This window comes from Etheostoma cragini, chromosome 23 (assembly GCF_013103735.1).
Source record: "Etheostoma cragini isolate CJK2018 chromosome 23, CSU_Ecrag_1.0, whole genome shotgun sequence".
Taxonomy (NCBI): Eukaryota; Metazoa; Chordata; class Actinopteri; order Perciformes; family Percidae; genus Etheostoma; species Etheostoma cragini.
Window position 1 is genome coordinate 10998048 of NC_048429.1, and position 15755 is coordinate 11013802.

At 42.1% G+C, this 15755-nt stretch overlaps 1 protein-coding gene across 5 annotated transcripts in view; it reads right to left on the minus strand.

Annotated features, from left to right (window-relative positions):
- foxp2 (forkhead box P2) overlaps positions 1–15755 on the minus strand; it is a 102840-nt gene that overhangs the window by 82480 nt on the left and 4605 nt on the right. For all 5 annotated transcript variants that reach the window (XM_034863029.1, XM_034863024.1, XM_034863025.1 and 2 more), the window contains 2 exons: positions 10881–10947; positions 10102–10167 (listed from right to left, as the gene is read on the minus strand). The gene's annotated coding sequence lies outside the window, so the exon portion shown is untranslated. The remainder of the gene's footprint in view (positions 1–10101; positions 10168–10880; positions 10948–15755) is intronic.

Consider the following 15755-nt stretch of genomic DNA (forward strand, 5'->3'; position numbering starts at 1 on the left):
TTAATGACGGTATGACAGAAGATTTCAGTGGTTTTGAAAACCGTGACTTTTTTAAACCTCGGTATACCTTGAAACCGGTAACCGGCCCATGCCTATTCAGAGAAAGGTCTGAGACTGAAATCAACTACAGGAAAACTCCTGACCTAACAGGTTTTATCATGTTGATGTAGTTATTAAAGCAATGCCTGGCAGCGCAGGAGGAATGCGATTTATTTCATTTAAACTGCTGAATAATGACAGTTTTCTTCTAAAAGAATAAAAATAAAATTTATTTTAAATGTTTTACCCAGGCAAGATTCAGAATAAAAACCCTCCAACTTTTTGAATTAGCATCAGGCAAAAAGAATTTTCCAAAACACACACACAAAATGAATGAACTACAGTGCAGACACTGTGCCAATGTGTACTAGCTTTTTAACCATGTTATTTAAAGTGAAATGATTTGTAAAAAATAAAAATTGTATAGTGCATATTGTTTGTCAGTGGTCCCGCGTGTGTTTCAGTGCCCAGGGAGAGGAAGAGAAAGAGAAGACATGCATATCTGGAGCACAGCCAGGCTTTTCACATTGTGCCCAGCATACATAAAACATGCCCTGTTGCTTCTGCTGGAGCAAAAAGGAAAACAGTGCCATCAAGTGAAATTTCTGAGGATTCCTCACACACTTTAACAGATAGATCGATGACCTTATTAAACTAAAGGCAGCAGAAGAAGATTCTTCTTCTGTAAACTTCAATTAACAGTATTTATTCATCCAAAACAAGAGATTTAGTCTTGTCAAACAGATACCTCATCACTAATATCCAATACTTATTACACAAATTGTTTAAAATCTTGTAATTCAAATGCATTCTGTAATTTTTTATCAAAAATATATTCTTCAAACATTTTACCCAGGATAGGAATATCAGACAAAGAAGCACCTCCCAATCAAGTAGGGAGATGATAAGGCAAGAAATGAACATGATGCTTAAGTGACTTCATGTTCAGAATCCTGTTTAAGCTACCACAGGAACAAAGGGAATCATTATTTCTATTTAAACTCAGTTGCCAGGACTTGGCTCCAACACTGGTATGAGGTTGCTAGAGTAGGTAGAGAGAGAAAAAAGGCAGTGGATACAGCATGTTGAGGGAGTGAAACTGGTGGTGGCGGCTAGAATCATGAGTGAGAGCGAATAACAGAGACAGAGAGGGGTAGAGCTTTGATAATAGCAGATAATGGACAATTAACTCAGGCTAGTAGTGCCGGCTGCAGTGAATAGCAGCTTGTGGTGCAGCAAGTCCCCAATCACCACTCAGCCATATTCACATTGGGAATACAGGCGATATCAAGCTGCAGGCTACCGGGCCTCAGAGGTGTACACGCTGCATTAGCAATCTTCACAATGCCTTTAAACAATGCTTGATACCAACAAAGTGTCCCAAAGTGCAAACGCTAGCACTATGCCAATGGGAAGTCTGTGGTGCCATAACCTTGTCCATTGTTTCATGTCCTTCCACCATCAAAATAAACCCAGGAGCTGTAAATCCATTAAAAAAGTCACATACTGCCATTCCTGGGTGCAGACATAGACATTAGCATAATTAAACCTATATATAAGCAAATTTTATAAATAAATGAGTGATTGTCACCACAGTGCATCCCACAAACAATGCATGTGTTGATATCAGGGGCTTCCAAAGTGTTGTAACTGCCCACCCAGCCCCCCACCCCCTCCAAGCTGCATCTAAATCTATTGATCTGTGAAACACAGGGACCCAAGGGAGACAATTCACTTAATATCATACGTCTAATGATGAGATGAATAACGATTATACCATTTGGTAATTAAACGTCTTACAAACCATTTAACTGTCTGTGCGTCAGGAGGGGTCGCTGGAGGTCGCGACGATTGTTTTTCATTTCTTGCGCAGCACGAAAGCAAGGAGACCCACGCAGGAGGTGGTGGCGGTAGAAAACAGTGCATGACACAATGGTGAAAACACACTAATGATTGTTAGCGGCTATGGCATTAATCCCAAATGCTGTCAAGACTTTGAAGGGAAAACAATTTGGAGGGAGCAAAGAAAACGAAGAAAAATAAAGCCAGACAAAGATCTTAGCTTCCCTGGATTTCTTTTTCTTCTTTTATATATTTAGAAATCTCATTAGCTCACTTGTGCGTCCTTTACAATAACAGATAAGTGACTGAGAAAAATAAGATCATATTTATTGGTGAACTGTAATATGACAAGAGCGATGTGAAGGGGGGGGGGGGGGGGGGGGGGGGGGGGGTTATTTACAGACACCTTCATTCTTTGCAAGAATTTGTCTGATCCACACAAAGGTGTGTTAAACACACGCTCTGAAAGCCAATTTACTGTCAACATCCACAACCCTAATCCCTACTTACAGGCAATAATTACCCAACATTACCATGTCAATGTGTTGTTGTATGGACAGGCAAAATCCAAAGGCCTGTTAGGGACTCATTTTGTTCTAACTGTAATGTCATGTGTACAGTAACTGTGGGCGAGACAGGGAAGTCAGGCAAATACATATGGAAAGGTTTTGGAGGTTACAAAACATGCACCCAGATCACTTTGTCGAACTAGCCTAACGCTTCCATCCTATCCTCAGAGGGCTAACAATACCATTCCTTTGTATCTGGTCCGAGCACATTCAAACCGCGTTTACTGACAGAGGGATGTGTGTCGTGTTCCTGGCTCCTTATTGAATGATAGCTAGTAAACATTGTCATTCCAAAGAGCGACAGGATTAAAGCCTGCTTTCCCCATTGAGGGGAACAGTGCGCGGAAAGAGAACCTTAACAATAGCCAAATGGAGGACGGTATCACAAGGGTCCAATGTCTGCCGTGATGAATATGTGGGAGATTATAACCCATTCCATCATTTCCATAATGTAAAACTCTCTTTCTTCTTCACCCGCCAACTATTCACTAAATAAATGAGAAAACTATCACTCGCGCCGAAATATTTGACAAAAGGAAGAAGGGAGGGAGACTGAGTTTTGAATGACCCCCAGTGCCTTTGACAATACAGGCGCTGTCCGGACACATTCGGAAGCAGCGGAGTGAGTAAGACCTGGTAGAGTATTTATCACTAGACACAATGCAAATGTATTACCGTGTCACCTATACCACTTTACTGCACAGAATGGAACCACGGTGAATACAAGGGAGTTTTTTTATAATACCAGGCAGAAATATGAATGCAGTGCGCTTTCGATGTGTGGCTTTACTGCCTCGCGAGCACTCTAACCTGAGGGATCATTCAGTGGATGCCGGTTTAAAACCTTGTAGCGACAAAGAGTCAGCCCATGCATTTAAGCGATATGTTAAACTAGCCTAGCTAATGAGTCTTTCCAACAAAACCCATTTGAATTGAACTGACTGACAACAATTTAAAAGAACTTCTAAAAAGAAAAGTCGTATTACAGAGTTCAGAGTAAAAAGAACGCAAATGGAAGAAGTTGAAATGATCAAGACTTTGGCTGTGGGTAAGCTAATAACGTTTCCTAAAAGACTTTTTAAACACCTCTTAAAGCTGTCTGGTTAAGTACGGCTACAGGGAAACCAACCTAGCAAAAAAAATAAATGACCTTGGCATTATACAGTTACTCTATACTGGCTGTGTGCTATGGACTGACAATATAAGCAACCACTTGACTGCAGGCCCTTCAATCCAACTTTTCTAGAGAGCTCCTAAAAAAACATTAAACTTGTGAAATTCCTGAGCCATAGAAAATATCTCCCCACCCTATGCTCCGCTCATACCTCAACACCACTGACTCCTTTTCAGCCATTTACTTGATGTGTGCCTGTTTATGTGTGTATGTGAAAGAGAGAACGCCTCGCACGGGGGTGTGTGTGTGTGTGTGTGTGTGTGTGTGTGTGTGTGTGTGTGTGTGTGTGTGTGTGTGTGTGTGTGTGTCTCATCTGCCAGATCACTGCAGTCTATTCCAGATTCCTCCCATGGTAACCCAGTTTATTTACTTTATCTACAATATAATGCTTCAGTGAACATTAGCAACTTTGAGACACAAGTTTCAATCAGCCATCTAGCGGTGGTGTGTGCACGCTCGTGCGTGTGCTCGGCCAGGTGCAGAGAAGAGATGAACAGAGATGAACAGCTTTAAACCGAAGGACTGACAAAGAGGTCCCACAATAATACAAAATATAAAACGGACAGCAGGGATAGCAGAAATAGAGAAGCAGGGAAGAAAGCCTGAAAAAATAAAATGCACAGGAGAGTGGGGAGAAGAACTGGGAGGAAAGGTAGCAGGGGGATTTAAAAAATAAAATAGAGAGACGCTAAATAAAAAGCTATATTGTGGTGAGAGACAGGGAGAAAGAGTGAGGAAGAAGGACAAAGGGAATGATAGAAATGGACAAAAACAAAGTGAAAGCATGGGAGAGAGAAAGAATTATAACGAAAAGAAGACAAGGTGCTCTCCCTGGCTAGTAGCAGGTCTTGTCCAATAAACACAGGTGAGCAGCTCGACAGACCAGGACCACCAAGCTGACTGACAGCTGAGAGCTCTCACTGACCGCCAGCTTTATGTTACATGACATGAGGAGTAAAACTCAACTGACAAAGAGAAACAGCCTGCACTTCTCAGAGTGTGGGAGGGAGACGGCTTGGCGAAAGCACACACATATACCCTTACGCATCCACGCGCCGTGGCCACAAAGTTGCATACACAAAAATACCCACTCTTCCACACATTCAGACAGGAGGAAAGCCATGCCATTTCCCTTCACAGGTGAGCAGAGGAAGGAAACACCCTTGTGCTTTAGTTACTTAGTGGGAGACAGCGCGGAGTTGTGGGAGGGGGGGCCGTAGAATGTATGCTGTGTGCCAACTGAATCTTTTCCACATGACGGGCCTCGGGCTGTTTTTGTCAACTGCACTCTTGAGCAGCAAGGAGTCAGGTAGTGTGACCACATGATTGCCCATGAGGCAGTGTGGTGAGAGAGGAAGAAATGGGCAGAGAGAGAGGGAGTGAAAGGGAAGAGAGAGAGAGAGAGAAGGATCGGGGGCCAGGGACAGGACCGATGCAGCACGCATGATGAGGTGTAATCACAAACCCCATTCAGAGTGCAGTGGAGTTTGTCAACATACACACATTCACATTCCACTGTCTGTCAGCTCTATGACCCAAATCGAGCATGCTGTGTGTGTGTGTGTGTGTGTGTGTGTATGCTTTCCACACCACACACATACAACGGATGCTTTCTGCCCATTTCGCCTCCAACCAGGTAGTAACAGTTGCACTGTCTGGGCTTGTGGTTTCCGGTGAGGAAGCCAGATTCCAAGCTCTTGTAGGATTTCGCTTCCGCCTGTATCCCTTTTCAGCCCGCGATCAAGTGATCATTATGAACAAAGGACTTGGCTTGTTGCCTCTAGAGTAAAAGCTTTTTCAGTAGCTGTGACCGTGTGGTTTGATTTGAAACTTTTTCTTACAAAAAAAAAAAGAGAGAGAGAGAGAGAGAGAGAGAGAGAGAGAGAGAGAGAATTCCAGTGGAGAATAGCATTATCTGAATCTTAATGTCCCCCTCCAAACATGTTTTAAAGTATGTAAAAATACATTGGTATGGTTTATATTTTGTTTAACATGGTTTTCCCATATAAAAAGTTAAAAGAAAAAAAACTCTCTCTCACTCATTAACAAATTCTGGGTCTGGCCTCGAGTCCATCTCACCAACGCTGCCTGCGCCAGGATGAAAGGTGAAATGCAGTGTGCATCAAGATGGCAAAAAAAAAAAGGAAGACATTCAGCCTCTTGTTTAAGACTAATGCCAGTTTCAGACAGGAGGGGGAATGGCACGAATCTTTGCTGTTTGTTTCCTTTTGGTGCCCATGTAAACCATGTCCTGCCTGAACCCGGCGTCGGTCAGACCCAGACTTAGATTAGGACTCTGTTACGCACCAAAATTGGCGTAGTAATCAAAGCATCTGTTATTGGTTGTTTGTTAGCTTGTTAACTTGCAGTGGCTGACACAGCTACAACGTGTTTTTGCTCTCTGCACTGTACTGATCGCTCTGCGTTTCTTTTCCGGCATTTGCATTTTAGAGAGTGGATGGCTTTTCAATCTGTGACGTACGAAATCTAGCTTGCATTTAAATCCCAGATTTGAGTGAAGTGCACAGAGATATCCCCCTCAGGAGAGGAATGGGAAAAAAACTTCTCTTGTGACAGACTTTGCACAGATACAAGACAGTTTATTCAAGGTCAGTCATTTTAGGGGACATAAACATAAGAAAATAGATTTTTGAGCGGAGGCAATCTTTAAGAATGCTAATTTTCAAAGACAATGAAAGTATTATTTTCATAATAATAAAAGTGTAGTTTAGACACTATGTAATTAAATCAATATCGAAAGAACCATGTGTATGAGGGAGACTATTTGAATGCTGGGTATTCTATTTAAATATGCATGACAAAATCTCACTCCATACATAAAAGAACAGAACAAAAAATCACATTTACATTTATACAAACCTTCTTTGAATCTGATTACTTAAAGAATGCAAGTGTTATTTACCCACAGGAAGCCAAAATCGCATTGCCACATTTTCTTATGAGGTTGATTTAGAACAAAAACGCATATGTGTTTCCTGGAGGCCAACTTCTGTGGACTAACGTACAGTATATGACGGTAAAAACCTAATGTTTGTCATGTCACGTTTTGGAAATGTTTGAAATACTAAGAATTCAAAATTGATTATTATATAAAATATATAAATTGATTGAAGATAGTTCTACATCCTGAAACATAGTATGCAGTCCCTGTAGGGTTAAAATAGTGTAGATGTAGTTTATGTCATAATGACAATTTCCCTATAAAACACTGGACTGTGAAGGGCTAACATAAACTGAGGGCTATGTGTGCAGGCTGAAAAATGAGGTTGCGTGACAGTTTGGTGATAACACACAAGTTCAATCTGTCAAGACAATCAGCATTTAGACCTTGGGAGAAGAATGTGCGACTGTGTGCGACCGATTCATTGGACACGATCACCAGCGAGTGAAGCCACTCATAATTCTTCCCACCTGAAAGAAGGAGTTCAAACTTGTGTCAGGCTGCTCTGATGTCATGCCTGCCTCAGGTTGGGTTTCACAATAATCTCAGGCTCTTGGAGAGATGCCATCAAGTCCAGTTTCCGCACCCAAGCTTTCGCCAATTAAATTGCAGGGAAAGAATAACATGTGAAACACCCGATCCCTGCTCGTTTATAGAAATGAAGGTGGTGCGTGCGGTATTGGCAATCAGTCATTTCTAAAGTATCATCTCTAATCTGAGGTGTACATTTACAGCACCGTTGAAGGGGCCTCAGAGTATGCAAAGGCTGAGTTTGCTTAGGGGAAAAGTATCTTTTTTTCCCCTTCTATAATTTCCCAAATTACATTCTTCTGCAAAATAGCATGACGATTTGGCATTTCAAAAACAACTGGATAAAAGAGTGGGGAAAGTGAAATAAAGAGAGAACAACATAGGCAGCCACGAGGATCAATAGACTCATTGAGCCTCTTTATTTTCTCCTCAAGAAATGATGGCAATACTTATTCTGAGCCTCCTCACCTCCCCTCCATTCTCATGGCAACTGTGCACTCTGGATAAACACTCTCCATGCAATCTCTTTTCTTCACTCCTCATCATCTGCCCTGCATCGCCACATCCACTTTTGTTTTTCTATTCTGTCCCTCAGACATTTCTCTTTAACATCAGACCTGTGCAATATAAATACCTGACACCTGCCAAGAAAAGACATAGTAGAGAGAAAGAATCTGAAATGTTCTTATGGAGTAGAATTCAACCTTATTATGGTTAAACTTTTCCAAAGTTTGATGGGTTTTATGTGGGGCGTTCTTCTCACCAGCAAAGGACTAAAGAAAAAATATGGGAATATATATCACAGGTGTGATAAATATTTCCTCTGCTGAAATAATGTAAGTACAATTGTGGAGTCTATTTACAAACAGGACAGCTCTTAATCCCAGAGATCAGCAAAAGATATGACATCACTAGTCAATCCATTTTTGCTCCAATTTGCTTACAGCGTGCACTATCAGACCCCAAACCAAACCTTATTAAATCGAAATATGGAAACTTTGGGAACTTACAAAACTTCCAACTTCTCTCCATCCCCTTTGCCTAAGTGTGAAGACAAAACAGTGGACCATAGAGAGAAGGGTGCATGAAGAACGGCAGCAGATCCTTGGGAATGAGAGCAAAAGAAGGGAGAGTAAACCTTTGATGAGTAAGACTTTTTTGTTAAGCGAGAGGGCTTAACTTTAAAATATTCTGGGTGGCAGTGAATGGGGGATTGACCAATGGCCCTGATCTCAGCCACACACTGGGGCACTGGGGTTAATGGTGGATAAAGATTAGAAAAAAAGGGGGTTGCTTTGCCTGATCTCCGTCCACCCCCACACTCCACCCTGCAGTTTTCACCTTCTCCAGCAATCCCAAATCAGCTAGACAATGGAGGCTGGCAATGGGGAATGATCCAAGTCCCTTTGATTTCCGCCTCTACCCCCTCGACTGCTCTGAGTGCCCAGGGTAAAGATCCATGGAGGTTCCCCCTGTTTGCCCACTCACAAGGACGACAGTTAGCAGGCTCAGAGAAACCATTTGAGGATTGGAAGTGGAATGACAAGAGGTCTCTGATCTATGACAAGAAATCAATTTCAAACTGGAAATGTGAGCAGAGGGCTATTCAGTCCAAACTGCGGCTTCTTTAAAGTAGTCAAAGATATATTTAATTGCTCTAGATTTTTATATATGTCTACATTAGAAGTATGGCTTGCAGTGTTGGGGCAATTACACTTTTTTTGCAATGATTAGAAGGACTTTTTTAGGCCAGCAGATATGCAGTAAGAGTTCATCTTTGAAGATTTAACTGAATACTACACAAAATTAAGAACTAATATTTAAATCTCTTTTAGGTTGAAAAGGAAATCTAGACTCTGCTTTACTCTGAAAAGATAGGACTCTTGGGGAGGTGGACTTGGTTCCGCAGCTAAGGCACCCAGCATCTTCACTCCTGCCAATATGCTTTAATCAAATCTGTGTCTCAAGGTGCTTCTTCACAAGAAGTGCACTTGGATAAATAGATTTCATACCTTCTAACTAAAAAAGAACATCACACTTTTATTTTGTATATTTAGACAGAAGTAGTCAAATATGTTATACTATAATAATTGACTGTTGAGTGACAGCACAAGGAACATACCTGTAGCAAATTATTCCATTCAAACATTGACAAATGTGTGTGCACAAACACACACACACAAACACACACACACACTCACTCACACACACACACACACAAAAGCATTACAATTTTTATTGTGTTTCTTCTCACCATCCCTACTTGAAAGTGTGGAAATGTGTCTGTGTGTGTGTGTGTGTGTGTGTGTGTGTGTGTGTGTGTGTGTGTGTGTGCAATTTTGCGGCATGTCTACATGAGTATATACAAGAGGACTAATCAATAAATGGCCACATTAGTAATGACGGAGATATAATTGGTGTTTCCCATTACGCGACCTGAGATTCCTCACACTCATTTGTGGACTGACCTGGTGACGAACACCATCTTGTATCATTAGCTTGGAAAATGGAGCCATAGTTGACCATGACCAAGTTTTGCAGAACTACAATAGCGCAAGATCAATGCAACAGTTTTTAATCTTAGCTGATTAACAGATAATATTTGATATCACCCATATATTTCACTCATTTCGCTCATGTGTATTATTTAATGCTCAGCTAAAACAACATTGTGCTTGAGAAATGCATACAAATATCTGTCTTGGCATTTGAAATAAGTTACTATGGGAAGTGTACACAAATCCCCCACATCCCAACAACATTTTAAATGACAATCTCAATGAAGTTGGGTCCATGTACTAACAAGTACACTTTTCTCATACCTGGCTGTGCTATTTTGTCATGTCAGCACCCAGGATAGTGTTACTCTGAAGCCAAACCTCACTAACAGGTGTGACTGATGTGGCTCATTACAGTGGACACATCTGTCTGGGGAAAAACACAATACCAGGCATGCAAGGACAGTAAAAACTGCGATCACTTACCACTTTGGACTTTACAGTGTGTGTTGTCTGCTTTTTTCTACGGGCGCAGAGTGTGCATATTTCATCCTAAAAAAAAAAGAGGGGAAAACAGATGTTCGGACTAACAAATATAAGCAGTACATTAAACAAAGTTGTATCTCTGCCTTCTAGTTTCTGTATAGCCAGTATTTAGTACACACCAGGTACATTAACATCAGATTAGCGCTAATATAACCCTGTTCAGTTAATTCAGTTCTGCTTGGTTACAAACCTCAATCAAGACACCAACAAAGTAAATAAAATTTAAAAAAATAAATAAACTGATATCCAAGCTTGCCCACATTTGTCAGCCATAATGCATATCATAACTTCTAAGCTAGAGTAGATTGAAAATCCTTGGGGTGTGAAAACCAAACAGGCACAACTGAAAGGTTGCCCAGTGGAGGGGGAATTCTATCAAGGTGGACAAGATGAAGATTTGTTACATTTGAGGAGGGGGGTGTGGGGCCCCCTTGACCTCCAATAGCCACTACAATCACCCAAACACAGTAGGGCTAACAATACTGTTGTTGGGGTCTTAATACAAAAAAAAATAGTTTAGTTTCATTCAAACAAAAAAGGACATGCCTTAGAAGAGTTTTATTTGGAAAGAAGAATGATCTTGAGAATACACTGTAGGTTGCTGTTCATTCATTGTAACACCATTCCTTGAAAATATAGGGTTAATGCTACTCTAATCTTTATCAAGGTTAAGGATTCTTTCACAGATGGACATGAACAGAACATGTCCAAATACTCACCCTAAGGGAGAGAACTTGCAGTTGTTGTCCGTCACAGGAGTGGAAGGAGTCCAGCGATGTCAGCTATCTGAGATAAGACAAAACAGCAAAGTATAACATTAGTCCAAAAGCTATTTATGAAATGCTGATCTTTTTCATGTGTCCTAGGTACATTCAGTGCTGGTGTGGACATGTGTGGGCTAGATTGTGTCTTGCATAACTATTGTCTGTACAGCTTGTAGGTGAAAGCGATAACCCCCCCCCCCCCCCTCGCACACAAACACACGCGCACACACACACACCTCACTCTCTCAAGTTAAAAGGTGCAGTGCCTGGAACCCTCAACACCAAGTAAATAACACTATTAAACTGACACAATTGATTTCTCATGTAGGTCCATTTAGCTGTCCACATCTAAGTACACATGCTATGCATCGCTATAATTTAGAGACCATTAGTACTGATGATTTTTTTTGTGTTAATCACATAACTGCAGCAACATGCCACAACTGCAGCTACAGATTGCTCTGGACATTGTTACCGCACAGACCCCATTTTCAGAGCAGTAGGCAAAACATTTTGAATTCTCCTCATTAAAGAGCATTGTGGGGGCAACTTTCTTCTGTCGGGGGCATGAGGGGCACAAAATGGCTTATTCTCCCCAAATTCCAATGACCCCTAAAAGCAACCAACGGCCGCTGAATCCTAAGGAATGTGCTCTCTGAACTGTACGAAAAGACCTCAGCTCAAAGAGCACAGCTGAAAAAAAAACCAAATAATTTGAGCGTTAGAGAAATGTAGTTCTTTGTGTCTAAGCAATAAGATGGAAAAATGTGAGATTTGCAAAAAGACAGCTGCACAGGAACAGACTGATGAAGTGAAATGGCGTATGTATGACACGCCAATTTAATTTGTATGCCATTATTGGTGTGTCGTAAGACGTAAACTTGTTTTTTAGCGTGTGTATCAACGCAGTTTGGTCTCTATTGAATAACACTACTTTGCAATTGCGTGTTAATTTATGCCGTAGCTAGTAGTATGAAAGGGCGAAAATCCAAAAATAAGGAGGTTGGTCGGGATGGTGAATGGGTAAAACACGGGACTTTCACCCAGGAGACCAGGGATCATGTCCCGATTGCGATGTTTCCTTGTCCCATGTGTGACTTTTCCTCAACCGTCGCGTTCTTCTTTTACTAAAGCCAACCCCGTTTTTCTTTTCCTAAACTCAACGGTAGCTTTACTCTCGCAATAACATGTTTTTCTCGCGATTACACAGCAAGTTGCGATAACACGGCAAGTGCCGTGTATGTGTTTGCCCGGTCTATACAGTGTAGACATACACGCGGATAGCTAAAAAAGAGAACAGATAGCGCACCACTTGGCTTGAGAAAGTTGGCGTGTACATTTACGCAAAGTCATGATGCAACCAAGGCTGTCAACATGACAGTGAAGTGAAGAAAACCGAGAGTTTTAAATGTAATTTAGATCTAAAAAATGTTTTTCAAGTTAACGCCCCTTTACTTAAAATGATTTGCTGCTAAGTAGACTTTACTATCACCACACCTCTGGGCTGTGCAGATGTCATATTTTATTCACTGGAAAAGCATTAGGAATGCTATTAGTCTGTATGACCTCCAATTCGCGGGGATTTACAAATACCACACGTATCTTCATGCCAAATACAAAACCATTGGTAAATTCTATCAACTTATAAATATGGCATATGCACTCAAGTATTTATGAAGGCCTAATAATGCTATAGGCTGATATTTACATAAAGCACTCGTGCACTAAGTCAAGATAAACTATTTAAGACCCGGACCACAAATACTTCCACACTGCAGAAAAAGGAGGGTCCTGCGATGAAAGAGGACATTATGCTAACAAGTCAGATTACTGTACACAATAACTTTATCTTAAAAGTAAATACCATCCTCGGTGTTGGAAAAGGAAGAGGGGGGGTTAGGGGGGCATTATGGAAAGTCACTGGCAATATTTCTGTGGGGACCAAATGCTCCTTATCAGTGTTAGTCGAGCAATTCAGGCCCGCCCGAAGAAAGATGAGTCTTCAAGCTCATTCTATTCATGGTCAGACGTGTAATTACCCTCCGCTCACAGTCTAGACGTAACCGCTTTCACAGTATTTAAGACCCCCTATGCAACGCGCGGACGCCAGCTCCTACCACCAAGCCCTGCACGTTAAATCTGTGGGCAGATAAATTAGTGAAGAATGCAATAAAATAGACACAATGAGAGGAACTTTATCCTCCCCGCTGCTAAATGAGATTTCTTTGAAATGCAGATCAGTGGCTCTAGATTAGTGAATTTTAGCTGCTGTCAACATCATAACAAAATACAAATGCGATTGTTCGCTGGTGCCTTATCTCCTTGCTTCCATCTGTTGGCTGGTTATTTACTCCCCCCTGATTTACTATGCAGATCTAAATAAGTCGCATCAAAAGGAGGGCTTACAGCACAATGCCTTCTTAAGCTTCTACATCAAGGTATTTGAAAAACCGGTAGTCACATGAAAAGGCTGCCCATCAAAGGCACATCTCTAATGAACTCTCCCATATCAGAGGGGGCTTGTGGGGCCTGGCTTTAATGCCGTCTGTGTGGTGAGAGAGGAGCAGAACTACAAATCAGACCCACCAAGCCATGGTAGAGAAGGGAGGAGGAAGATAGAGAGGGGGAGAAAAGACAAGAGAGGGAGCAGGATGAAGGCCTAAATTATCAGATGAGATTAACTTAGCACCCGTACTAGTCCTAGGTTTTTCCATCCATCCATCTCAGTAAGAAGGCACTCAGGAAAAAAAAAACAATAGCACCAGATTAGTAACAATGGATTAGACTGGACTCAGCCACAGGTCAGTTATACTGGACAACTCGAAAAAGAAGACCAAACGATGGAAATATTGAACGTGTAAATTTAAACTGTAAGCAACCACTTCACAAATTCAATCTAAATGCAGTATCCTTAAGGCTTTTTAGACAACTGGACTGCAGGCAAAGAGAGAGAGAATCTTGGACTGACAGGAAGGAAAGAAAAGCATACTCTGCTGTCTCCCCCCCCCCCCCTTCTCATTCTCTCCAGGTCTGAAAACAGCTTTGGTAATCTCAAACAGAGCTTTTGCATTACGCTCCTGCAATAACCTTTAATTTCATGGTGTATTTGTTACATTCAGAGCACAGGCCGGATTACAACCGACAATCTTCAGACTTATACAGCGCAAATAAACTGCATGGAGAGATCATGATCTGTACCCACCCACTGCCACCATCCTGCTTTGTAGCTGTGTGCCTGGATGAAGGGGAGACCCCCACCAACAAGCATGCAGTTTACCAGTTACCAATTAGCCCCAGAGCAAGAGCAGGCCCGGCACTGGCACATGTGGTTAAGAGGCGAGCGCTGCGGGAGAGCGCCAGATGATGAAGGGATGAGAAAGGGGAAGGGGGGGGGGTTGAAGAGCACAGTGAAGGGGCTGGGGGCGAGAGAAGGAGGCGTGTTACGTGTGCCAGACACGTGTATGCCAGTTTTTGGCTACTGGGTATGTCATTCACTTCCAGCTAGTGAAGACAAAGACATATAATGGGGGCCCTTTTTTAATTCCAAGACAACTTTGAGTCCAAAATTTAGGAAACAGTTCAGATTGAGATGTAATGTGAAGGCATCCGATGGCAGAGTCGCCTTCCAAAAGAAACCCAACATCTCATCCCTCCCCTCACCCCGCCTAGAGCATCTTTCTGCTGTGTAGCCTGCCAATTGGGCCCAGTGCCAGTCGCATTTGCAGCCACATGGGACCCTTGTCTTTTTCCCTTGCCTAATGAAATGACAAAACAACAGATTTGCATATGCAGAAACAGGTGTTGTAACAGGTTTGACTCCTCTTGACCAAAGCCGTGTTAAAGAGAGAAAATGCAAAGAGAAAAAAAAAACATTCATTAAAAAATAAAGTTTATGACCAACAGATGCCCGGAGGTATTTAGGCTCTAATGGGCACTCAAGTCTGCACCATCTGCCCTGCTGCTTGCCAGAAATGACAATCTAAATTAAACACCACTCGTCAAATATCATAAAAATAAACCATTGTTTTGCTGCCTCCATATGTTGTGGCCATTTTATTTCGTTCACTGAGAGCGGCAATGGAGGCTGAGCTTCGAGGCCTATAGCTGTGATCCAGGGAAAATCCAGAGAGCCGCACAGTAGCCTGTAATTACCCTCCCTCCGATGCGATGTCTTCAGACCAGAGCCCTGCGTCATCTTACCCATTATCCAAGTCCATCCTCTCCACATTACAGAGTAGAAAACCTAACAGCGCCAATGTGGTGAAAACACAGTCATTGTTTAGAGTAGGATTAGGGGTTGCCATCCAAGAGCACAAGCTGGGTTTTCAGATGGTGAAAGGAGATTAAATCACTAAACTATACTTACTAGTCACTAGATAACTGCTATTAGGTTCTATGCAACTGTGTATTCACCATGCCAGAAACCAACATTGTACTGGAGTGTGTGTTGCCATGTTGCACACCAACAGCGATGCATCTCTGAAAATGTCAAACGACTCTCCTCCACGTTTTTGACCAAATTGTGTCCAGGCCCAAAGGGTTTTGACTGGAAACATTCCTTTTGTCCTTTACTGAAAGACACAGCTACTGTACAACACCCCTGCCCGCCAAACCCCTTCAACCACCACCACCCAACCCCCAACTTCCATTTTTCCTACTGTTTTTATTTAGATGAGGGAGACAGAAGGAGCAAACCTGAGACAGTCGTGACCCTGCGCGAGTGTTGTAACTTGGTCTAGAGCTACGCCGGCAGAAGGCAGCACCATATGCCCTCAGCCCCGAGCTGGATGCTCTTTCTGCAGCTTAATGTGGCTGTCAAAAACTGTTACT